This window comes from Neoarius graeffei, chromosome 22, assembly GCF_027579695.1.
Source record: "Neoarius graeffei isolate fNeoGra1 chromosome 22, fNeoGra1.pri, whole genome shotgun sequence".
Classification (NCBI taxonomy): Eukaryota; Metazoa; Chordata; class Actinopteri; order Siluriformes; family Ariidae; genus Neoarius; species Neoarius graeffei.
The window spans coordinates 4,740,613-4,768,203 of NC_083590.1; the positions used below are offsets into that span (position 1 = coordinate 4,740,613).

Below are 27,591 nucleotides of genomic sequence, written 5' to 3' on the forward strand. Positions count from 1 at the left end.
TACCTTCAGTAAACATTTTAGAGTAATTAATATCAGTAACTGTGCAGGTCAGTGTTTCACAGTGTCACGGACAGGATAAGGAAGTAAATTCATCTGCATGTGACAGTGATAGTAATGGCTCACAGAATCATTTAAATAACCAATAATAATTAGTAATAAGCAGTGTAAATGTTTTATATAAAGGACTGTCTGTAATGTTGAACAGTGAACTCCAGAGAAAGAGATCAGACTCCCCAGAACCCAGCTGTGTCTCCATGAAGAGTGATGCGTCTATGGGTCGTCTTTTGGAGTTTAAAAATAGGGACTCCTCACCTGTACACAGGTAACATCCCATAATTCTCAGAGTTAAAGTCACAGTTACAGGCTGTGCTACACTGACATTAGCAGCTGTTTTGATTTAATGATCCAACACAGTTCTAAAGCTGCTTTTACAACATCTTCATTTATCTGGTGTTTGACTTTATTTTGGTGTTTGACTCGATTCAGTGTCTTGAAATTAACTCTTGTACTATTTTACTCAGTTCAGAGCCACAATCAACTCTGTTACATAATTATTCTGAAATTTTGCTCCAACTCCAAATTTTACTCTCTAAACTCAAAAAAGAGCAAAATTAACTCTTTTTGAGGAAAATACTTTTAACTCTGGAATAATTGCTCAGTCATGTTCCCTGTGTTTGCACTAGAGCGCACGCATATCAACCGATCTGCTCATCAGAAATAGAAATATTTAGACTTACCCGAGTTTATCTTTGGCTGGATCGAGTCAAAGTAAAAAAAACACAAACAAAGGCACCGTGTTGCAGTTCTCAAGATTGAATTGAATCGCTGTCCTGAATCACCCGAAGTGCATAAAATCCGTGTACCATCTCGCAACAAGTTTTACTTCCAAATTGCTTAAACTTTGTCTGACAGATTTTATTCTGTTTACGGTGGGCGTTCCCACCACGAAAGAGAAAACAATTGAAACGGAAAGAGTGAAAGTGATTATCATGCCGTTACCATGGGAACAGTCTTTTATGAATGCGTAAGTGTGCGCTCCATGCTCCGACTCCGGTGTGACTGAGGAAGGTGGCGAGTTTTATGTTTCATCTAATTTTGGTAATTTAAATACTATAATATTATTTGTCAGTGGGCACAGAGGAAAGTATAAAGTTTCTCTCAATATGTTTATCATGCTTGTATGATAAAAACTCTCAAATATATTTATCTAAATACATGACCTACTCATTCTAAACCTGACGGACATTGCCGCCGAAGCTCTCGACCCCTGAGGGTTAATTTTTGATGTCATGAGATACATTGCTTAATCAATGGTGGAACTATTTTCTGTTGTGTGAGCCATCTTTGGCCAATCCCTGCACGAGCCATCCAGACAAAATCTTTTCCAGGGAAGGCCTTCTTTCTTTCAGCAAGACAACGCCAAACCGCTTTCTGCACGTATTAAGACTGCATGGCTCTGTAGTAAAAGAGTCCAGGTGCTAAACTGGCCTGCCTGCAGTCCAGACCTGTCTCCCATTTACAACATTTGGTGCATTATGAAGCAGAAAATACGACAAAGGAGACCCCGAACTGAAATTGTATATCAGGCAAGAATGGGGCAACATTTCTCTTTCAAAACTCCAGCAATTGGTCTTCTCAGTTCCCAAACGTTTAGTGTTGTTAAAAGTAGAGGTGATGCAACAGCGTGGTAAACACGCCCCGTTCCAATTTTTTTTTAAACGTGCTGCTGACATCAAATTCTAAATGAGAATTTTTTTTTCAAAAAACAAAATTTCTCAGTTTCAACATTTTGATATGTTGTCTTTGTACTATTTTCAATGAAAAATAGGGTTTCAGAGATTTGGCTATCATGGTATTCTCTTTTTATTTCCAGTTTATGCAGCGTCCCAACTTTTTTGGAATTGGGGTTGTAGTTTGAAAGTCCAATTTGAAGGTTAGATATTGTATGTTCCATTTTGGTGCCCATATGGTGCAGGGACATTTAAAATAAATGAAAGCAGAGGACTAAAAAGTTGTAATTGTCATATATTTGTATTTGTATGACTGTCAAATTTTGCTCGAGCTAGCTAACAGTAGGAGGAGAGGGAGCGTCATCGTTACTTGGGCTCGCGCACGCCCTCCTCGGTGCAGCAGAGGTAACAGCTGCCTCACCTCGTACTTTTTCATTGCAGTTTTATGTCGAGTGCAACAAGCCTCAATGTCTTTTGCACATCTGTGAAATAAGTTACTTCGACTATAGAAAGTTCAGACGCACAAAGAAGGGGTGTACGAACATTATATTAGTGATATTCACAGAAATGTTAACAGGCATGTGCTTATTACCTGCGCTCAACTCGGTTTCAATAGGATCGCGCAATCAGAGGAGAGGCAGCGCTCACCGCCGCCGCACCTCTCTGTACCTTGCGTGTACTTGCTGCTGAGTTCCGCCAGTCAGCAATTTTGACAATAAAAACAATCTGAATCATACAGAAATGACATTTAGAACACAGATCAAAAAGAAGAATCATGATTTATGAAATATTATTTTACATTCATGTCGTCTGTGTTCATTGGAGCATGATGGGTGAGGCTCTGCCTCCCCTGTGTCAGAGTGCAGGCACTTACAGATTTATGTGCAAAGGAGACCAAGATGTGAACTGTCGGCAAAGCCAAATCGTGAGACAGGAAGCGTGGTCAGAAACCAAGCGTGTGTCAGTCAATCAGCAAACAGAGTAATGGGGTAAGACTAAGACTGAAACGTAAACGAAGAGAATAAGCGGAGGTCAGAATAACGAGAGGCAGACAGTGTGAAAGGCTTGGTATGAACGGGAGAAACAAAGAACAATACTTCGCACTGGAGCTGAGTGAGTGAAGAGCTTAAATAGCGTGACTGGCAATTAGTGGGATGAGTGACAGCTGTCATCAATAAGCTGGTGACAGAGGGTGCTGTGTTTCTTGGGAGTTGTAGTTCAGAGTCCATGTTTGTAGTCTGGTTGTTCTCAGCGGGTTTACTGACAGAAGCCCCCCCCCCCCCCCCCACTGTGAAGCCCTTTATTCTGTTGAATAAAGAATATTCAACAGAAATCTCATGATGCATGATATGAGCAGGAGATTTGTCTCTCCCTGTATTTTGTATTGTGATGTTTGAGACGATGAAATTCTGTCTCATGCCTCCTCTGTAATGTTGAACAGTGAACTCCAGAGAAAGAGATCAGACTCCCCAGAACCCAGCTGTGTCTCCATGAAGAGCGATCGGTCTATGGAGCCTCCTTTGGAGTTTAAAAATAGAGACTCCTCACCTGTACACAGGTAACATCCCATAATTCTCAGAGTTAAAGTCACTGCAGAGTGAAAGGCCGTGTTACACATTCCTGTATCCAGGCCAGATCATGAGCAGAGTTTTGATATTTATCAGTTTGTTAAACTTTAATTCGGTCCAAATGCTGCTGCAGTACCTTCAGTAAACATTTTAGAGTAATTAATATCAGTAACTGTGCAGGTCAGTGTTTCACAGTGTCGCAGACAGGATCTCATCTCATTATCTCTAGCCGCTTTATCCTTCTACAGGGTCGCAGGCAAGCTGGAGCCTATCCCAGCTGACTATGGGCGAAAGGCGGGGTACACCCTGGACAAGTCGCCAGGTCATCACAGGGCTGACACATAGACACAGACAACCATTCACACTCACATTCACACCTACGGTCAATTTAGAGTCACCAGTTAACCTAACCTGCATGTCTTTGGACTGTGGGGGAAACCGGAGCACCCGGAGGAAACCCACGCGGACACGGGGAGAACATGCAAACTCCACACAGAAAGGCCCTCGCCGGCCCCGGGGCTCGAACCCAGGACCTTCTTACTGTGAGGCGACAGTGCTAACCACTACACCACCGTGCCGCCCGCAGACAGGATAAGGAAGTAAATTCATCTGCATGTGACAGTGATAGTAATGGCTCACAGAATCATTTAAATAACCAATAATAATTAGTAATAAGCAGTGTAAATGTTTTATATAAAGGACTGTCTGTAATGTTGAACAGTGAACTCCAGAGAAAGAGATCAGACTCCCCAGAACCCAGCTGTGTCTCCATGAAGAGCGATGCGTCTATGGATCCTCCTTTGAAGTTTAAAAATAGAGACTGCTCACCTGTACACAGGTAACATCCCATAATTCTCAGAGTTAAAGTCACAGTTACAGGCTGTGCTACACTGACATTAGCAGCTGTTTTGATTTAATGATCCAACACAGTTCTAAAGCTGCTTTTACAACATCTTCATTTATCTGGTGTTTGACTTTATTTTGGTGTTTGACTCGATTCAGTGTCTTGAAATTAACTCTTGTACTATTTTACTCAGTTCAGAGCCACAATCAACTCTGTTACACAATTATTCTGAAATTTTGCTCCAACTCCAAATTTTACTCTCTAAACTCAAAAAAGAGCAAAATTAACTCTTTTTGAGGAAAATACTTTTAACTCTGGAATAATTGCTCAGTCATGTTCCCTGTGTTTGCACTAGAGCGCACGCATATCAACCGATCTGCTCATCAGAAATAGAAATATTTAGACTTACTCGAGTTTATCTTTGGCTGGATCGAGTCAAAGTAAAAAAAATACAAACAAAGGCACCGCGTTGCAGTTCAAGATTGAATTGAATCTCTGTCCTGAATCATGAAATGAATCACGAATTGAATCGCTGTCCTAAATCATCCGAAGCGCATAAAATCCGTGAGAGCGCACGCATATCAACCGATCTGCTCAATAGAAATAGAAGAAATATTCACACTTAATCGTGTTTATCTTTGGCTGGATCAAGTCGAAGTTAAAAAAAAAAATGCACCGCATTGCAGTTCAAGATTGAATTGAATCGCTGTCCTGAATCACCTGAAGTGCATAAAAACTGTGTGTCATCTTGCAATAAGTTTTACTTCCAAATTGCTTGAACTTTGTCTGACAGATTTTATTCTGTTTACGGTGGGTGTTCCCACCACAAAAGAGAAACCAATCGAAACGGAAAGAGTGAAAGTGATTATCATGTCGTTACCATGGGAACAGTCTTTTATGAATGTGTAAGTGCGTGCTCCGACTCCGGTGTGACTGAGGAAGGTGACAAGTTTTATATTTCGTCTAATCTGGGTAATTTAAATACTATAATATTATTTGTCAGTGGGCACAGAGGAAAGTGTAAAGTATAAAGTTTTTCTCAATATGTTTATCATGCTTGTTTGATTAAAAACTCTCAAATTTATCTAAATACATGACCTACTCATTCTAAACCTGACAAACATCGCTGGAAAAGCTCTCGACCCCTGAGGGTTAATTTTTGAGATCACGAGATTCATTGCTTAATCAATGGTGGAACTATTTTCTGTTGTGTGAGCCATTTTTGGCCAATCCCTGCACGAGCCATCCAGACAAAATTTCAGGGAATTTTCCTTTTTCAGGGAAGGCCTTCTTTCTTTCAGCAAGACAACGCCAAACCGCTTTCTGCACATATTAAAGCTGCATGGCTCTGTCGTAAAAGAGTCCAGGTGCTAAACTGGCCTGCCTGCAGTCCAGACCTGTCTCCCATTTAAAACATTTGGTGCATTATGAAGCGTAAAATACGACAAAGGAGACCCCGAACTGCTGAGCAACTGAAATTGTACATCAGGCAAGAATGGGACAACATTTCTCTTTCAAAACTCCAGCAATTGGTCTCCTCAGTTCCCAAACGTTTAGAGTTGTTAAAAGTAGAGGTGATGCAACACTGTGGTAAACACGCCCCTGTCCCAACTTTTTTGAACCGTGCTGCTGACATCAAATTCTAAATGAGCATATATTTTTTCAAAAAACAGTAAAATTTCTCAGTTTCAACATTTGATATGTTGTCTTTGTACTATTTTCAATGAAAACAGGGTTTCAGAGATTTGGCTATCATGGTATTCTGTTTTTATTTCCAGTTTACACAGTGTCCCAACTTTTTTGGAATTGGGGTTGTAGTTTGAAAGTCCAATTTTGAAGGTTAGATATTGTATGTTCCATTTTTGGTGCCCATATGGTGCAGGGACATTTAAAATAAATGAAAGCAGAGGAATAAAAAGTTGTAACTGTCATATATTTGTATTTGTGTGACTGTCAAATTTTGCTCGAGCTAGCTAACAGTAGGAGGAGAGGGAGCGTCATCGTTACTTGGGCTCGCGCACGCCCTCCTCAGTGCAGCAGAGGTAATAGCTGCCTCGCCTCGTACTTTTTCATTGCAGTTTTATGTCGAGTGCAACAAGCCTCAATGTCTTTTGCACATCTGTGAAATAAGTTACCTAGACTATAGAACATGAGGACGCACAAATTTCATACAGAAATGACAGAACACAGATCAAGGAGAAGAATCATGATTTATTAAATATTATTTTACATTCATAACATCTGTGTTCATTGGAGCATGATGGGTGAGGCTCTGCCTCCCCAGACTGCACATCCCTTCATATATACAGGGTGTCTCAAAAAAATGTACTCACACTTTGAATGATGAGAAAACCTTTATTTATGAACATAGAGTGAAATGGAATAGCTTCGAATACAGAAGACAAATGTAATTGAAGACTCATGTTCGCAAATGTTCAAATTGATGACCATTGTTGTCCAGACAACGCTGATAACGCGTACCAAGGGATTCGCAAACGTCACGAAACAGGTCATTAGGAATATCGCGACATTGTCTTTCAATTTCCAATTTCAATGCATCAATTGTTCTTGGTTTGGTGCGATAATTTCCTGCCATGCTGTGATTAATTAATTACACCTGCAACACAAAAAAGGCAGCATGTTAGGGACAGTTAAAGTGTGAGTACATTTTTTTGAGACACCCTGTGTGTGTGTGTGTGTGTGTGTGTGTGTGTGTGTGTATATATATATATATATATATATATATATATATATATATATATATATATATATACACGCATATAGGTCTCCAGGTTGGTGGAGAAGTCCTGCCTCAAGTGGAGGAGTTTAAGTATCTCGGGATCTTGTTCACGAGTGAGGGAAGGATGGAGCGTGAGATCGACAGGCGGATCGGTGCAGCCTCCGCAGTGATGCGGTCGCTTTTCCGGTCCGTCGTGGTGAAGAAGGAGCTGAGCCAAAAGGCGAAGCTCTCAATTTACCGGTCGATCTACGTTCCGACTCTCACCTATGGTCATGAGCTTTGGGTAATGACAGAAAGAACAAGATCGCGGATACAAGCGGCTGAAATGAGTTTCCTTCGCAGGGTGGCTGGGCGCTCCCTTAGAGATAGGGTGAGAAGCACAGTCACTCGGGAGGAGCTCGGAGTAGAGCCGCTGCTCCTCCACATCGAGAGGAACCAGCTGAGGTGGCTCGGGCATCTTTTTCGGATGCCTCCTGGACGCCTCCCTGGGGAGGTGTTCCAGGCATGTCCCCCCGGGAGGAGGCCCCGGGGAAGACCCAGGACACGCTGGAGGGACTATGTCTCTCGGCTGGCCTGGGAACGCCTCGGTGTTCTTCCCGAGGAGCTGGCCGAGGTGTCTGGGGAAAGGGAAGTTTGGGCTTCCATGCTTAGACTGCTGCCTCCGCGACCCGGTCCCGGATAAGCGGAAGAAGACGAGACGAGACGAGACGATATACGCGTATACTGGGTGTTTCAAAAATTATGAGAATTGAGATGTAAATATCTCAGAAACTACAGAGTCTGGGCAAATGAAACTGAACAGGCTTAATGTTGAGGAAAATAAATAAGATTTATTCCTCAAAATCTGAATGAGAAATTCAAAACTACCTGGATTCCATGAATAATTTCACAAATTTTCAATATGTGCACCGTCTGAGACACACACACACACACACACACACACACACACACACACACACACACACACACACACACAGCCTTTCTGTTTGAACTTTTTGTGCTGTGTCCAAATCTGTCCCATGACATTTTCTTGTAAATTATATTCAATCTTTCATGTAATTAACAACTAATGTCGAGTGTAATTTGGCAGTTGAAGTTCACAAACGTGCCTAGAAATAGCTGAGAAGCATCTCCAGGCATCTAAAGCCCTTCAGCTTCCAGGGCCCTAAGGTGAGCCCCAGAACCTCAGCCTCACTGTTCCAGGCCTTTGGCCCGTCATTCAGACAGGCTGAAATTTGGATGGACAGATAACATTTCAGACTTTTCTGTCCCATGACAGTTTGCTTAAAATTCCCCAGTGAGCTCAGATTGCAGTTACTAAAACAGTAATAATGGATTATTACTGCAGTAACAAGGCTACATGTAGAATCCATCCATCCATTATCTGTAACCGCTTATCCTGTACAGGGTTGCGGGCTGGATCCTATCCCAGCTGACTCTGGGTGAGAGGCGGGGTTCACCCTGGACAAGTCACCAGATCATCGCAGGGCTGACACACAGAGACGCACAACCATTCACACTCACATTCACACCTACGGTAAATTTAGAGTCACCAGTTAACCTAACCTGCATGTCTTTGGACTGTGGGGGAAACCGGAGCACCCGGAGGAAACCCACGCGGACACGGGGAGAACATGCAAACTCCACACAGGAAGGCCCTTGCCGGCCACGGGGCTCGAACCCAGAACCTTCTTGCTGTGAGGCGACAGTGCTAACCACTACACCACCGTGCCACCTACGACTGTATATCAGTTGTAATTATGTTCAACACATATACCAACAACTGGGTCATTCCATGTCAAATCTCCGAATGCTCCCACTCGACCATCTCAGATATGGCTGAAAAAATTCCAGGAGGTCCACACACTTCCCAATAGGAAAAGTCCCAAATGTTAGCTCCCAATTCCTTATAGTTTTGTCATAAAAAATATATTTTTGCAACTAACCTCGGACCCGTTTTGAGCAGCTTTTTGGGGAGCCACTTTGAGATTGCTGTATCTAGAAGAGTATTTAAGCTAGGTCCTTCAAATTTTCAAGGGTCAAAATCTGGCACCAGTACTTGTAGAATATGGACTTTTACATGTGCGCTTTTGGTTTATCATAGAATTCTGGGGGCTTGAATTTGCTCGGAAATTCTACACTACGCTCTGTGGCAGCATATTTGAAGAACTGTGGAAAGTACAATTTCAAAGACAGAGGCTTGATATTGCACATACGCCTTCCCATATATACTGTGTACTTTGTATTCTAAAACTGCCCCTCTGATGAGCGGTTTGGAAGATATTAAAGTTTAAAAATGGAAAAAATTAATTTGGTGACCTTTTTGGCATCTCGTCTCGTCTTCTTCCGCTTATCCGGGGCCGGGTCGCGGAGGCAGCAGTCTAAGCATGGAAGCCCAAACTTCCCTTTCCCCAGACACCTCGGCCAGCTCCTCGGGAAGAACACCGAGGCGTTCCCAGGCCAGCCGAGAGACATAGTCCCTCCAGCGTGTCCTGGGTCTTCCCCGGGGCCTCCTCCCGGGGGGACATGCCTGGAACACCTCCCCAGGGAGGCGTCCAGGAGGCATCCGAAAAAGATGCCCGAGCCACCTCAGCTGGTTCCTCTCGATGTGGAGGAGCAGCGGCTCTACTCCGAGCTCCTCCCGAGTGACTGTGCTTCTCACCCTATCTCTAAGGGAGCGCCCAGCCACCCTGCGAAGGAAACTCATTTCAGCCGCTTGTATCCGCGATCTTGTTCTTTCTGTCATTACCCAAAGCTCATGACCATAGGTGAGAGTCGGAACGTAGATCGACCGGTAAATTGAGAGCTTCGCCTTTTGGCTCAGCTCCTTCTTCACCACGACGGACCGGTAAAGCGACCGCATCACTGCGGAGGCTGCACCGATCCGCCTGTCGATCTCACGCTCCATCCTTCCCTCACTCGTGAACAAGATCCCGAGATACTTAAACTCCTCCACTTGAGGCAGGACTTCTCCACCAACCTGGAGAGGGCAAGCCACCCTTTTCCGGTCGAGAACCATGGCCTCGGACTTGGAGGTGCTGATTCTCATCCCAGCCGCTTCACACTCGACTGCAAACCGCCCCAGTGCATGCTGAAGGTCCTGGTTTGAAGAAGCCAACAGGACAACATCATCCGCAAAAAGCAGAGATGAAATCCTGTGGTTCCCAAACAGGATTCCTTCCGGCCCCTGGCTGCGCCTAGAAATTCTGTCCATAAAAATTATGAACAGAACCGGTGACAAAGGGCAGCCCTGCCGGAGTCCAACATGCACTGGGAACAGGTCTGACTTACTGCCGGCAATGCGAACCAGACTCCTGCTCCGTTCGTACAGGGACCGGACAGCCCTTAGCAAAGAGCCCCGAACCCCATACTCCCGAAGCACCCCCCACAGAATACCACGGGGGACACGGTCGAATGCCTTCTCCAGATCCACAAAGCACATGTGGACTGGTTGGGCAAACTCCCATGAACCCTCGAGCACCCTACGAAGGGTATAGAGCTGGTCCAGTGTTCCGCGACCAGGACGAAAACCGCATTGTTCCTCCTGGATCCGAGGTTCGACTATCGGTCGAATTCTCCTCTCCAGTACCCTGGAGTAAACTTTCCCTGGGAGGCTGAGAAGTGTGATTCCCCTATAATTGGAGCACACTCTCCGGTCCCCTTTCTTAAAAAGAGGGACCACCACCCCAGTCTGCCACTCCAGAGGCACTGTCCCCGACCGCCACGCGATGCTGCAGAGGCGTGTCAACCAAGACAGCCCCACAACATCCAGAGACTTGAGATACTCAGGGCGGATCTCATCCACCCCCGGTGCCTTGCCACCGAGGAGCTTGCAAACCACCTCAGTGACTTCGGCTTGGGTAATGGACGAGTCCACCTCTGAGTCATCAGCCTCAGTCTCCTCAGTGGAAGACATGACGGTGGGATTGAGGAGATCCTCAAAGTATTCCTTCCACCGCCCGACAATGTCCCCAGTCGAGGTCAACAGCTCCCCACCCGCACTGTAAACAGTGTTGGCAGAGTACTGCTTCCCCCTCCTGAGGCGCCGGACGGTTTGCCAGAATTTCTTCGAGGCCGACCAATAGTCCTTCTCCATGGCCTCCCCAAACTCCTCCCAGTTCCGAGTTTTTGCCTCCGCAACTGCCCGAGCTGCAGCACGCCTGGCCTGCCGATACCCGTCGGCTGCCTCAGGAGTCCCGGAGGTCAACATGGCCCGATAGGACTCCTTCTTCAGCTTGACGGTATCCCTTACTTCCGGTGTCCACCACCGGGTTCGGGGATTGCCGCCACGACAGGCACCGGAGACCTTGCGGCCACAGCTCTGAACAGCTGCGTCCACAATGGAGGTAGAGAACATGGTCCACTCAGACTCAATGTCCCCCGCCTCCCTCGGAAGCTGGGAAAAGCTCTCCCGGAGGTGGGAGTTAAAGATCTCCCCAACAGAGTGCTCGGCCAGACGTTCCCAGCAGACCCTCACCATACGTTTGGGCCTGCCAGGTCTGTCCAGCTTCCTCCTCCGCCAGCGGATCCAACTCACCACCAGGTGGTGATCAGTTGACAGCTCAGCCCCTCTCTTCACCCGAGTGTCCAAGACATAGGGCCGGAGATCAGATGAAACGACTACAAAGTCGATCATCGACCTCCGACCTAAGGTGTCCTGGTGCCACGTGCACTTATGGACACCCCTATGCTCGAACATGGTGTTCGTTATGGACAAACCGTGACTAGCACAGAAGTCCAATAACAAAACACCACTCGGGTTCAGATCGGGGAGGCCGTTCCTCCCAACCACGCCCCTCCAGGTGTCACTGTCGTCGCCCACGTGAGCATTGAAGTCCCCCAGTAGCACAATGGAGTCCCCAGTCTGAGCACCCCTCAGTACCTCTCCCAGGGACTCCAAGAAGGCCGGATACTCTATACTGCTATTTGGCCCGTAGGCACAAACAACAGCAAGAGCCCTCTCCCCAATCCGAAGGCGCAGAGAGGCGACCCTCTCGTTCACTGGGGTAAACTCCAACACATGGCGGCTGAGCTGGGGAGCTATAAGCAAGCCCACACCAGCCCGCCGCCGCTCACCACGGGCGACTCCAGAGAAGTGGAAAGTCCAGCCCCTCTCGAGGAGCTGGGTTCCAGAGCCCAAGCTATGCGTGGAGGTGAGCCCGACTATCTCTAGCCGGTACCTCTCAACCTCCCGCACAAGCTCAGGCTCCTTCCCCCCCAGCGAAGTGACATTCCATGTCCCAACAGCCAGCCGCTGTGTCCTTTTTGGCATGTTATAGCAAAAAAAATGAACGTATCCACCAACATAAAATTGACTGTTTTAGAAAGATTAGATGTCTGTTTTTAACATATCCAAAATTTGTGATGGTGTTCTGCCTTATTTTTGCAAAATGAATTTTTGAAAATGTGGTGTTCGCATACACGCACAGCATTCATGGCCTATGAAATGTTAAACTGGCTAAAGAGAGAATGATTAAAGCAGGCTGTTAAACTGCTAAAGAGAGAATGTAGAAAGACTGAAAGACAATGGCACAAATCTAAACTTCACATCCATTATCAAATCCATAAAGAGATGCTTTGTAATTATAATTATGAAATTCGTAAAGCAAGACAGTCTTTCTTCTCCAACATCATCAGCAGGAATATGAACAATGCCCGTGTGCTATTTTCAACAGTAGAGAAGCTAACAAATCCCCCACCACAATTAGCACCTGAACTTCTCTCAGTTAATAAATGCAATGAGTTTGCAACCTTTTTCAAAGGTAAAATTGATAAAATATGGCAGAATATTCCTCATAATATATCTCAGTTGCAAAAAATTGAAAAACTGCAATCACCAATGACACAGATAGATAACTTCAACACAATGTCAGAATTTTGTTTAATTGATTATGAGACTCTTGAAAAAACTGTACAAAATCTCAGTTCCTCAACATCTGAACTGGACATTCTGCCCACCAACTTTTTTAAGTCTGTTCTTCATCTTATAATTACAGATGTGCTTCAAATTATAAATACATCCCTGGAGACTGGCGTTGTTCCTGTGTCCCTAAAAAAAGCCATTGTAAAGCCCCTTCTTAAAAAAAATAATCTGGATCCTTCAGTATTAAATAACTACAGGCCAATATCAAATTTACCATTCATTGGGAAAATCCTTGAAAAAATTGTCTTCAATCAATTAATTGCCTTCTTGATATCAAACAGCCATTTTGATAATTTTCAGTCAGGATTTCGTGCCAATCATAGCACTGAAACAGCGCTGATTAAAGTTATAAATGACATACGTCTTAATACTGATGCAGGCAAAACATCGGTCCTGGTATTACTGGACCTCAGTGCAGCTTTTGATACTGTTGATCACAACATACTTCTATATCGACTTGAACACTGGGTTGGATTGACTGGTAAAGTTATCAATTGGTTAAATTCATACTTAAAAGATAGAAGCTTCTTTGTTACCCTGGGAAATTGTTCCTCAACATCAATGTCCTTGACCTGTGGTGTCCCCCGGGGTCGATTCTTGGACCATTACTTTTCAACCTTTATATGCTCCCACTTGGGCAAATTATCAATAAAAATTCAATTTTGTATCACTGCTATGCAGATGACACCAAAATTTATTTTGCTCTATCACCTAATGATTATGCCCCCCTTGAATGTCTCTACCAGTGTATCGATCAAATCAATAGCTGGATGTCACAAAATTTTCTTCAGCTGAACACAGATAAAACAGAAGTAATTCTATTTGGAAAAAAAGATGAAAGACTCAGGATTACCACTATTCTTGACACAAAAGGGATTAACACTAAAGAAATGGTTAAAAATCTTGGTGTTTTCATTGACAGCGAGCTAAACTTTGACAGTCACATGAAAGCAATCACTAAAATGGCATTTTATCACCTAAAAAACATTTCCAAACTAAGAGGACTTATGTCAAAAAATGATCTGGAAAAACTAATACATGCCTTCATCTCTAGTAGGGTTGATTACTGCAATGGCCTTTTCACAGGCCTGCCAAAAAAGACCATCAAACGACTTCAGCTGGTTCAAAATGCAGCGGCTAGGGTTCTCACACGAACAAAAAGAACAGAGCACATTACTCCAATTCTAAGGTCCCTTCACTGGCTTCCAGTAAGCTACAGAATTGACTTTAAAGCATTGCTGCTGGTGTACAAATCTCTAAATGGTACAGGGCCCAATTACCTCTCTGATATGTTGCAGCGGCCTAACCCAATCAGATCTACCAGATCAAAACAGAAAAATTTACTATTAAAACCAGTTGTTAAAACAAAGTATGGTGAAGCAGCTTTTAGCTACTATGCAGTGCAGCTATGGAACCAACTGCCAGAGGACATTAAAAATGCTCCTGCTGTTGGCAGTTTCAAATCTAGGTTAAAGACCAAGCTGTTCTCAGATGCTTTCTGTTAAATAATTAACATTGTCTTCTTTACATTTTTTATAATCTTTACTTTCTCTGCATGTTTTAAATTTACTTTAACTTTATTCTATTTTATTCTATTCTGCTGGTTTCTTTTTTCTCCTCCTATTTGAACTACTACTTCATTTTATTATTTTATTTCTACTATTGTTTAATTCTTATTATTTTCTTTTAATTCTTTTAATTAATTGTTTTAGAATAAAAATAAAATTATTTTATATAATTTTATTTCTCTATTGTTTATTGTTTTTGTTTTTACTTCTGTAAAGCACATTGAACTGCCATTGTGTATGAAATGTGCTATATAAATAAACTTGCCTTGCCTTTCCTTGAAAGCATTTTCAAATGCTAACAAAATGCCCTGAATTTATGACACACAACTTAAACTCAATAAAATGCTTCATTTGGTTCATGGTAAACTATACCTGAAGGATAACCTATATGCAACCTTTAGATCCTGAAATATTGGAGCTCCACTATGGGTGAAAACTGAAACTTGTTTTCATTACAACATTTCTGTTGTACCATAATTTAGAAGAAAAAGCAACCTGTGTGCTTCAGTTAGTATTTATCCATGATAAAAAGTCTTTGACAGTCCAGTAGAATTTATTACTATGATTTTATTATTTATGACACTTATTGAATGTATTAAATTTATGATAAAGCTGGTAACTTTGGGACAACTCTTTTGGGACAACTCTCCAAATTTATCTGGATCAGTAAAGAAAGTGTGAAGTCCATGGCTGAAGAGCTGGAAAGCAGATTTGCAAAGGCAGTCACAGTGCCATGTACTAGAGATAATCACTGTTTCAAGCCAGTCAATGCAACGACACTTGAGGTCAGCAGAGTGTCTGGAACTCCTGGATTTTTAGTCAACTATGAGGTAGAACATGTAGACGAAGAGGTTTCACAGGGCTTCCAGATCAGTGACATGATACCTGGCCAATATATAACCTGTGTTTACGACCATCACTGGTGGGTTGGAAGCATCAGAGAGGCATCTGAAGCCCAGCAAGATGTTTTGATACAATTCTTGCATCCACACGGCCCAGCAAAAAGTTTCTTCTGGCCCAGGAGAGAAGATTTGTGCTGGGTACCTGTGCAACACACAATTTCTAAAATAGATGTTCCTTGCACTACAACTAGACTTGTATATACACTTAAGGAATGTGACAAAGCATCTGAAAGTTTCATGAAAGAGTTCAAATAATTTACAAGAGTTGTCCCAAAGTTACCAGCTTTATAATAAATTTAATAAATTCAATCAGTGTCATAAATAATAAATCATAATAAATCAATTCTACTGGACTGTCAAAGACTTTTTATCATGGATAAATACTAACTGAAGCACACAGGTTGCTTTTTCTTCTAAATTATGGTACAACAGAAATGTTGTAATGAAAACAAGTTTCAGTTTTCACCCATAGTGGAGCTCCAATATTTCAGGATCTAAAGGTTGCATATAGGTTATCCTTCAGGTATAGTTTACCATGAACCAAATGAAGCATTTTGTTGAGTTTAAGCTGTCTGTCATAAATTCAGGGCATTTTGTTAGCATTTGAAAATGCTTTGATAGGCCATGAATGCTGTGCGTGTATGCGAACACCACATTTTCAAAAATTCATTTTGCAAAAATAAGGCAGAACACCATCACAAATTTTGGATATGTTAAAAACAGACATCTAATCTTTCTAAAACAGTCAATTTTATGTTGGTGGATGCGTTCATTTTTTTGCTATAACATTCCAAAAATGTCACCAAATTAATTTTTTCCATTTTTAAACTTTAATATCTTCCAAACCAGGGGCGGCACGGTGGTGTAGTGGTTAGCGCTGTCGCCTCACAGCAAGAAGGTCCGGGTTCGAGCCCCGTGGTCAGCGAGGGCCTTTCTGTGTGGAGTTTGCATGTTCTCCCCATGTCCGCATGGGTTTCCTCCGGGTGCTCCGGTTTCCCCCACAGTCCAAAGACATGCAGGTTAGGTTAACTGGTGACTCTAAATTGAGCGTAGGTGTGAATGTGAGTGTGAATGGTTGTCTGTGTCTATGTGTCAGCCCTGTGATGACCTGGCGACTTGTCCAGGGTGTACCCCGCCTTTCACCTGTAGTCAGCTGGGATAGGCTCCAGTTTGCCTGCGACCCTGTAGAACAGGATAAAGCGGCTACAGATAATGAGATGAGATGAGATCTTCCAAACCGCTCATCAGAGGGGCAGTTTTAGAATACAAAGTACACAGTATATATGGGAAGGTGTATGTGCAATATCAAGCCTCTGTCTTTGAAATTGTACTTTCCACAGTCCTTCAAATATGCTGCCACAGAGTGTAGTGTAGAATTTCCGAGCAAATTCAAGCCCCCAGAATTCTATGATAAACCAAAAGCGCACATGTAAAAGTCCATATTCTACAAATACTGGTGCCAGATTTTAACCCTTGAAAATTTGAAGGACCTAGCTTAAATACTCTTTTAGATACAGCAATCTCAAAGTGGCTCCCCAAAAAACTGCTCAAAACGGGTCCAAGATTAGTTGCAAAAATATTTTTTATGACAAAACTATAAGGAATTGGGAGCTAAAATTTGGGACTTTTCCGATTGGGAAGTGTGTGAACCTCCTGGAATTTTTTCAGCCAAATCTGAGATGGTCGAGTGGGAGCATTCGGAGATTTGACATGGAATGACCCAACTCTGACAATATCATTTTCAGTGACTAATAAAATGATTTTGAAAGTTCCTAGTTTTTAAATATTTTTGATTATGGTCATTTTCTTTAAGAGATTTCATTCACAACATGTCTCTGACAGCTCAAAATGCATCTCTGGACATTTAAAGACTGCAGAGTATCCAGGGGACTCTGACAGCCCCCCGGACCCCTGGCCTGACCGGGTTGAACCCCCCCATTTTCTTGGATCCACCCCAAATACGTCTGTGTCTGGGTCAATGTAGAAATGCTGGTCAGCTAAATATTAAATTATATATCTCAATTGTTATCCCATTATTGTATACGGCCAGTTTTGGGTTAAACCCGCCCACTTGGCACATTGACATTGTTTACATTTTGACTTGTGATGGAATGCAGTGTATCCTTGGAGGGGAGTCACATATCGAGACTCGACGTCTGTCATGCAGTTAATGTTAACGGTAATCGTTAAAATGATAAATATGAGTTTATACGCATTTGTTTTTGTCCAGTTGCAGGAACTGTGACTCGTTATCAGATGAATATAGATTCACTTATTATAACTTATAGTGCAATGCCACATAAAAATACTGTGATAAATTAATTCATATATTTTTTCAAAATATCTGAAAAATCTTTTGAACTCTGAACCTCCTTAATATAAAGGGGATATCACAGGCTTATATATATTATATAAAAGGCAAGAGAGCGGGTCCTTTCAAAGAAAAGAAGGATAAAGGGGAAGATAGAACATATAAAAACCTGAATCAGGTTCAGTACCTGATCTCACTACACACTGTTCTAGAAGCTTTAGGATTAGATCAATACTCAGAATGTTCAGAAATTGAATAATGAATCAAAAAGAAATTTGACTAAACAAAACTTATATTTTTGATGTTTACAAGATCAAGTTATTGTAAATGTGACTTGATTTTGTAAACAAAAATATATAAAGTTTTGCATTGTCAAATTTCTTTTTGATTCATTACTATATGGCAGTTCTGTTAAATGTTTAGTATTGATTCCCATCACTTCAGACTATTTTGCTGTTTACAATAAATTGGAAATTCCTCCCCAAATGTCTGAACTGTGTCTCAGATAAACCCAGTTTTCCATTTTTCTCGCCTTTGGTTCACGGTGAAGGGCTTCAGCCTTTTTAATTATATACCCTCCTATTCTCTGCCTTGGACCCTTTTATTCCCCTAAATTCTGAAACCGCTGATGTCTGGACGGCTTTCCTAAAAATACACATCTGCTTTAGGATCCATTTAAAACACACGATCTGTTCATTCTGCGTGATGAGGTGATGTTCTGTTCCATCCCTACTGACCTTATAGGAAGGAAAAATGAGAAAAACTCAAATTAAAACCGGGCAGATATTTTTTCTCCAGTTCAATCAATATTTTTGTCATGTTGTATTGAGCACTGTGCTCTCGAAATGTTACTGCACTCAAAGAATAACTGCAGTAAAATTAGCGCTAAAGTTTAGATTGTAGTATTGAGCAATTCCAGCGTTATGGACGTGACACTTGAACTCAAAATGGCAACAAATGACCCAGTGCATGTTTTATTGTCTCCCAGTATTTAAACAGGTGTTGCATATTTTAAGGCTGTACCATACTGGAGAAGTGATAGAACAAGAACAATTCCCATAGTACATCTAGGGCGTACCAGAAAATGCCAATAAAAGATGCGTTATGGATGTGACAGAAAAAGTATCACTTTTCTTGGGTGACTGTACATTTTTATCAAACTCTGTGAAATTGTAAACCTAATGTCGAAATAGAGATATCCGTTTGATAGAGGGGTCCAAGGTGAATATTAAAAAATATTTGTTTAAAATATTTTGTATTTCATGCAGAGTTTCGGAAGGAAAAGTCAGCGTTATGGATGTGACGAAATTCCTTTATGGATGTGATGCGTCTGAAATAGACATGGCATATGTTTAGAAAATCAGCAATTTAACCACCATAACCCTTTGAAAAACTCTCTAAATATCAGCTAAAACTATCAAAGTTCTTAAATAATATTTAGGATGGCTATTGTTTTGCTGTTTTGTGGATTTTAGCATACATTTCTGTGGCTTGTGGCAATAATATAGAATTGTACATGATCAAAGTTGATTTTAGCTTGGCGTTTACATTATAAGAAAGAAAGACTGACAGTGACATATTAGGTTGGTTACAAATTGGTTCAACTTATTCACATCTGTAAAATACAGGCCTAGGTGAGATCTCTGGGAGTGGTTTTGATGTATTACATGTTGCTTTATTTTTGCATGGTGAGGTTGACATTTACATGGAATTGCCCTATTAAAGGGATTAAAGTTCTTGTCTTTAACAGAAACTATTTTTGTTCCCAGTGTTTTACAGAAGGCAGGAGACAGAAGAGAAAAGATCTTCATCACAGATACAGGGTAAGATCAAACCCAACGCCATGACTGACACTGACGCTCTGGTATTATAAACCTCTCTGCTGTTATTATCTACAGGATTAGATTATAGAAAACATACAGTCAAATCAGGTAAATCCATCGTGTTGGCATCATGAAGAACGGTTATCTGTGGAAACCAGTCAGAAAAAATGTGATGTTAAACTGTAATAATTGGAGCCTCGGTCTCACCACGTCTTCTTATTTCACCCCGTCTCACAGACACGCCCCAGAATCTCCTGCTGTAAATGAATTCCAGAAAAAGTTCAGATTAAATCTGAAGGAGAAGTTTCAGTGTTTAAATGGAGTGATAATAAAGCAGGAAAACCGAGTGCTCCTGAATGAGATCTACACCGAGCTCTACATCACAGAGGGAGACAGTGGAGACGTCAATAAAGAACATGAGGTGAGACGGCTCGAGGCAGCGTCCAGGAGAAAAACAACAGAGGAAACACCAATCAAATGCAACGACATCTTTAAGCCCTTATCTGAAGAAGACAAACCCATCAGAACTGTAGTGACAAAGGGCGTGGCTGGTATCGGAAAAACAGTCTCTGTGCAGAAGTTCATTGTGGACTGGGCTGAAGGGAAAGCAAATCAGGACGTTCCCCTCATATTTCCACTTCCTTTCAGAGAGCTGAATCTGATGAAGGACCAAGAACTGAGTCTGATGAAGCTCCTTCATGTCTGTTTTAAGGAAACAAAAAAAACAGAAATGTCCAGGTTGGAAAAGGTTCTGTTCATTTTTGATGGATTGGACGAGTGTCGTTTCCCTCTGGATTTCCGGAACACAGTGAGAGTGTGTGATGTAACTGAATCAGCATCAGTGCGTGTGCTGCTGATAAATCTGATCAAAGGGGATCTGCTTCCCTCTGCTCTCATCTGGATCACCTCCCGACCAGCAGCAGCTGATCAAATCCCCTCCAAGTACGTCCATCGAGTCACAGAGGTACGAGGGTTCAATGACCCCCAGAAGGAGGAGTACTTCAGGAAGAGGGTCAGTGATCAGAGCCTGGCCGAGAACATCATCACACACCTGAAGTCATTAAGAAGCCTGTACATCATGTGTCACATCCCAGTCTTCTGCTGGATTTCAGCCGCTGTCCTCGAGAGAATGTTGGGTGAAGCAGAGAGTGGAGAGATCCCCAAGACTCTGACTCAAATGTACACACACTTCTTCATCATTCAGACAAACGTCATCAGAGAAAAATACTCAAAGAAGCAGGAGAGTGATGAAGAAATGCTGCTGAAACTGGGAAAACTGGCTTTTGAGCAGCTGAAGAAAGGCAACCTGATCTTCTATGAGGAAGACCTGCGAGGGTGTGGCATTGATGTGACAGAAGCAGCAGTGTACTCAGGTGTGTGTACGCGGATCTTCAGAGAGGAGCCTGGGCTTCACCAGAGTAAAGTGTACTGCTTTGTTCATCTGAGCATTCAGGAACATCTCGCAGCTCTGTATGTCCATCTGACCTTCCTGAAGAAAAAGAGAAATGTTCTTGATCAGGATAATTCCTGGACAAGAAAAATGTATAAAAAAATAAGAAATGTTCTTAATCAGATTTGGTCCTTTCAGACAATTTCAGATGTACACAGGAGTGCTGTAGATCAGACCTTAAAAAGTCAGACTGGACATCTGGATCTGTTCCTCCGCTTTCTTCTGGGTCTCTCACTGGAGTCCAATCAGAAGCTCTTACATGCCTTAGTAACACAGACAGGAAGTAGCTCCCAGAGCAAAAAGGAAGCAGTTCAGTACATTAAGAAGAAGATCAGTGAAGCTCTTCCTGCAGAAAAATCCATCAATCTGTTCCACTGTCTGAATGAACTGGGTGATGATTCTCTCGTGGAGGAAATCCAACGCTACCTGAAATCTGGGAAACAAAGTGAACTCTCTCCTTCACAGTGGTCTGCTCTGGCGTTTGTGTTACTGACTTCAGCACAGGAGCTGGAGGAGTTTGACCTGAGTAAATATATCACTCCAGGGAAGATAACCCATGAGGTTCTTGTGAAGGTGATGCCTGTGATTGCAGCATCCAGAAGAGCAGTGTAAGTAAAGCTGAATATAACTGTTCTATTGTTAGAAAGAGAGAAACTGAAAGCACTTTGACAGAAACTCACTTTGGGACAGAGGAGGGCAAAATCCACAACTCCATTAGTTGAGTGAAAGTATAGATTCAAAGATTTTTATTGTCAAGTCACTGTGTGTCCAGGACATATAGGAGAATCGAAATGCTGTTTCTCTCTCACCTTGTAAAATCAGATAAAAATATTTATATTAAAAAAAGAAAAAACAAAATTTATTTCTGAAATATAGATAATATCGGTAAAATACACTCTAAAATCAATGTACAAAATAGCAGTAGTGCAAATACAGTACAATAACCGTAATGGAGAAGGTGCTTAGAAGAGTCACATTTGACCAAGATCCTCCCAGAGATGTTCACAAGTCATTTTTTCCAAGTCAAGTCTCAAGTCTTTGATGGGCAATGCCAAGTCAAGTCTCAAGTCTTTGTACTCGAGTCCAAGTCAATGCCAAGTCAAGTCTCGAGTCTTTTGTCCCAAGTCCAAGTCAAGTCTCAAATGACTGAAATTAACATTCTCTCATTAGATGCTATCTGAGATGATACTGCATTTCTGTATGTTTTGGATTGAAAGCATTTACTGTACTTTATCATCTATTAGGCTATTATACACAATATCAAAACTGATCAGAGCATGGTAACCTAGGAGGGCTATTTCAATGTGTAATGTGAAGAAACATGAAAGCTTTGTTTGAACTTGATAAATATATTTTGAAAAAAATACCACAGGATACATTAACAAATGTATTATGTTGTGTCGCCTTTTCATTCTTAAGGTCTAACATGGTCCTGTCTGTCCAAATGTCCACAGTCACAGCCACAGCGCCTGTCTTTTCTAGTTTTGATTCGATAGAGGCCTGTTTCTCTGATGTTAGATCACTCAGACGTCTTGTAACTGTGCATCGACTTACTGGTTTATATCTCTCCTCTGTCACTGACAAAAATTTCCTGAAGTTGGGGTGTTCAATCAAAGACAGGGGCAAATTGCATCCAATGACAAGGTCATTGACTATTGATTCAGTGATGATCCTCTGTCTAGGATGACCCTGGTGGTATACTTGCACACCTCTCGTCTGAACCAAGAAAGACTCAATGCTGCTCTGTCCCTCTTCACTGGTCCCTGTCTTTGCTTTGCTGAATTCTGCAAACCTGAAGATGAACATATAAATCCATTTATAAAATCTCATCTCATCTCATTATCTCTAGCCGCTTTATCCTGTTCTACAGGGTCGCAGGCAAGCTGGAGCCTATCCCAGCTGACTACGGGCGAAAGGCGGGGTACACCCTGGACAAGTCACCAGGTCATCACAGGGCTGACACATAGACACAGACAACCATTCACACTCACATTCACACCTACGGTCAATTTAGAGTCACCAGTTAACCTAATCTGCATGTCTTTGGACTGTGGGGGAAACCGGAGCACCCGGAGGAAACCCACGTGGACACGGGGAGAACATGCAAACTCCGCACAGAAAGGCCCTCGCCGGCCACAGGACTCGAACCCGGACCTTCTTGCTGTGAGGCGACAGCGCTAACCACTACACCACCGTGCCGCCCCCATTTATAAAATATGGATGATAAAGCTAATGTTGCTTATAGACAAAATACTATATGTGGATGTACCTTCAAAATTAAAAACCCTGCTGTTATTTGATATTAACTGCATTGCTGCAATATTTTTTTATACCATATTGCATTTTTGCAGTAAAATCCAGTCAGCTATTTTGTATACATTCAGTTTGTCCTAAATATGACATTTACTCCAGAGCAATATTAGGCTAACAGTAATAATGCAATGGAATAGGCCAACAGTATGTTTGTGATAGACGTTCTGAAAGAAATGCGTTTTAATATTTTTTCTGAATAAACACTTGGGGAGCTGAATGTAGTTTTACCAGATCATAACAGTAGCCTATTCTGAAACCGCGATTAATACATAAGATTAACGTTAGGCTACATCCATGAACTACATCCATATAGCCTACTCTGCCACTATCTGGTACAGGTAGCAGAGTATAATAGTAGGCTCAAACATGGTGAGATGTTAATCAAATAAAACCCTAACGTCGGGCGGGTAACAATAAATCTATAATTTGCATGTAATCTGTGGTTCGATTAGTTTGCTAGTGGTAATGTTATCTGTCCATACACGCTAAATTTTTGTTTCACCTAACCAAGTAACTGACCTATCCTTGTGCGTTCTGAGGTGCCTGATAAAGTTGGATGTAGTTGAGCCGGCATCATTTATCCTGATGCCACACACTTTGCAAGTGGCTGTTCGCTTGTTAGCTGTCTGTGTGAAGGCTTTATATCCAAATGCAATAACAAATGGCACAGTTCCAGGTGAACTTGCCATCACCATGGTCAGTGTTGATTTGAAATCTGTGGCTGCACGCATGCGTTACGTTGCGCGTAATAGCCTATCAAGGGAGGGAAATATTCAATCTGCCTCTGATTTTCCCATAAGGCTAGGCAACACATTGGAAAAACTGAAATAATGAATGTGGGTGGTGAAAGAGAGCAACTGGACTTGCTTGAAGATTCTTGGAGACGTTTCACCTCTCATCCGAAAGGCTTCTTCAGTTCTGTCTGACGAGTAGGGAGTATCAAGTATTTATCCTCTCATGGATGAAAAGCTCATCTAAGGTGTCGTTGAGTCATCCTGTTGGTGTGGGTCACTGGGGGCTGGATGTGAACGGCCTCGAGAATCGTTAGGGTGATCAATGGATTGCCCATTAAGGCTACATCCACACGACAACGGCAACGAGATGTTATTTAAAAATATATCGCGTCCAAATGGGCAACAATCAGTAAAATATCAGGTCCATATGGCAACGCAATGCTTGCTGAAAACGATGCAATACACATGCCACACCTCTAGGGGCGCTGTAAGACGGTCCCTTCGGAGACACCAGAACAATAGAAGAAGTAAGGACGCATGCGCATAAACTATTATGTGCGAGGCTTCATATTAGCCACAAAGTCAGGAAAATCTGTTCGTAAAATTATATTATAATGACCAAATACAATGAAAAGTATTTTTCCAGTCTCAGCTGTGAAAGGTAATCCCATGTGATCTCGTTTGGACGGTAAACCTGTTGGTACAGTTAAACGCAGCTAATCTTTATTCTCCGCTTTGACCTCTCCAATATGGCGGCGAGGATGACGTATGATTCTACGCGGAAGGCGGCGTCTTTAATGGTCCGGAATAAATTGAATGCTACACTATTATACGTTGATGGATTAATTTGCTCCTCTACGCCCTTTTTGAGGAATGTATTGTCGGACTTAAATCAACATCTGAAGAGGTGAGATCGCTCCTTTTTTTCCCTATTTTTGCTGGCGGGATTGACTCTGCCCTAAGGGCAGAGTCTCTCTCTCTCTCTCTCTCTCTCTCTCTCTCTCTCTCTCACTTTGCACCATTACACAATAAATATTCACAGTGAAAATATTTTGTAAGCGCGTTTCATGAACCAAGTTATAGGATTTGTTGACAACTCGCATCGCATCGCAATGAGAAGATCATTGGCACTACTGGTGTTAAGAATCAGACCATTTCATGAATGAATATTTTGCTGTAGAGCTGCAGTGTTTGTACAATTGCATGTTTTTGCTTCACTATTACTGTCACTATTCTGCTTCTTGCATTACTACTGTGAACTAACACTGAACATAATAATAATAATAATAATAATAATAATAATAATAATATCCAAGCTCGTGTTTCACTCTCACTAGTGCTCTGTAAGGCTTTTTCCTGGTGATATTCGTTACACTTCTACCTGGCGTGAAGCACTCACAGTCATGTGGTTGTGACGTCATCGTAAACAAATCCGTTCTACTCATCCAGACGACTTCACAACGGCAACGTTGCCAGATCTTTCCACTCTGGAACCCGTTCTCAAAAAGATTGCATTTTGGGCACCCAAAACGCCGGTGCCATGTGGACGCCAGGCCTAAACGATAAGCAATTGTATCGGAGTCACCTGAATCTGTTGCCGTGTGAACAGGGCCTAAGGTGATCAATGGAATACTGATTCTCTCTGTACTCCTGTGAGTCACTGAAAACAGCTGGGTTTTGGTGTGCATTCAGTTGCCTGGGAAGTGTGCCAAGGACTGCATTGTAGGTAGCTGATAAATGTCTTAGGGCCTCTGCATGCTCTTGCGATAAGGCTTTCGCAGATAGCTTTTCGCAGACAGTTGTAATTTATCGTTGAGCGGGGAGTAATAATAATAGGCGTGCGCGGTGTTATTCACCGCCACAACGCAAGGGGTCGCGAAATCGCTATTCATGCCCAGATTCTGCGATATCTCCCTCCACGAATTATTGGAGTATGCGCTGTCCTTATAATGACTAGAACTGGAGTCGTATAGATGTACGTACTTCCTCACTTCCTCGATCAACCGCTCTTCATGCTGCTCCATCTTCGCTTGTGTTTTTAAAAATGGCGCTCGTGAAAACAAAACAAACCGGGAAGCGGAAGTGCGTGTACAGCGGATGTAGAGTGGACCAATCAGAGCCCTCTTATCTGCGAGGCTGTCTGCGGTGGTCACAATTTTTGGGAGGTGCGCGCAGAGCGTCTGCGAAGGGGGGGCTTTGCAGACGCCATCTGCGACGCCATCTGCGAGGACTGGGTTGTCAGCATAAATTGGCCTTTAGACCCCCACCTCTGTTCAGTGATGGCCATTCCAGGTTGACAAAAATGGCTTCTTTAACTCCTCGCTCATACCAGCGATCCTCTCTGGCTAAAATGCGTACATTGCAATCCTGAAACGAGTGTCCTTTGTTGTTAAGATGAAGGTAGACAGCAGAGTCCTGGCCTGAGGAACTGGCTCTCCTGTGTTGAGCCATACACCTGTGAAGCGTTTGTTTTGTTTCCCCAATATAGGAGTCCGTGCATTCCTCGCTGCACTGAATTGCATACACTACGTTGTCCTGTTTGTGTCTGGCTATTCTGTCCTTAGGGTGGACCAGTTTCTGCTTCAGGGTGTTACTGGGTCTGAAATGTACTGGAATGTTGTGTTTGTAGAAGATCCTCCTGAGTTTCTCAGATAGACCAGAAATGTAGGGAATGACAATGTTCTTACGTTTGTTCCTGTTATCCTCCTTGTCCGTTATGTTCCTTTTTCTGCTCTTGAAGAAAGACCAGTTGGGATACCTGCAGTTCTGAAGTGCTTTCTTGATGTGATTCTGCTCCTTCTCTTTTCCCTCTACCATTGTAAGGATGTTCTGAGCCCTGTGTTGCAAGGTCCTAATGACCCCCAATTTGTGTTCCAGTGGGTGGTGAGAGTCGAAGAGTAGGTCCTGGTCTGTGTGTGTGGGTTTCTGGTAGGCTTCTGTCTTGTCTAATGTGTACATCACAATCCAAGAAGGCTAGATTATTCCCACTGACGTCCTCCCGAGTGAAATTGATGTTGATATCCACTGTATTGATGTGCTTAGAGAAGGCTTCCACTTCATGGGTTTTGATTTTAACCCAGGTGTCATCCACATATCTGAACCAGTGGCTGGGAGCAACTCCTGAAAAAGTGGTCAAAGCTTTATGTTCCACTTCCTCCATGTAAAGATTGGCCACAATAGGGGACACCGGTGAGCCCATGGCGCATCCATGCTTCTCTCTGTAGAAACTTTCATTAAACTGGAAATAAGTGGTAGTCAGGCAGAGGTCAAGCAGGGTGCAAATCTGGTCCGTGGTGAGGTTCGTTCTATCCAGTAAGGTGTTGTCTTGAAGGAGTCGTTTTCTAACAGATTCGACTACTTCTGCGGTGGGAATGCAGGTGAAAAGAGACGTGACATCGTAAGAAACCATGGTTTCATCTAAGTCTAGTTTGAGGTCTGCAACTTTAGTAGCAAAATCTTGGGAGTTTTGGATGTGATGTAGCGTATTCCCAACAAGAGGAGCCAGGATGGTGGCTAGGTGTTTGGCAATGTTATAGGTGTCAACGACACATTAGATGAGCTTTTCATCCATGAGAGGATAAATACCTGATACTCCTTACTAGTCAGACAGAACTGAAGAAGCCTTTCGGATGAGAGGTGAAACGTCTTCAAGAATCTTCAAGCAAGTCCAGTTGCTCTCTTTTAC

The 27,591-nt window shown here is 42.6% G+C and overlaps 1 pseudogene; it reads left to right on the forward strand.

Annotated features, from left to right (window-relative positions):
- Positions 1-27,591, forward strand: part of LOC132870561 (NLR family CARD domain-containing protein 3-like) — a 60,428-nt pseudogene that overhangs the window by 9,968 nt on the left and 22,869 nt on the right.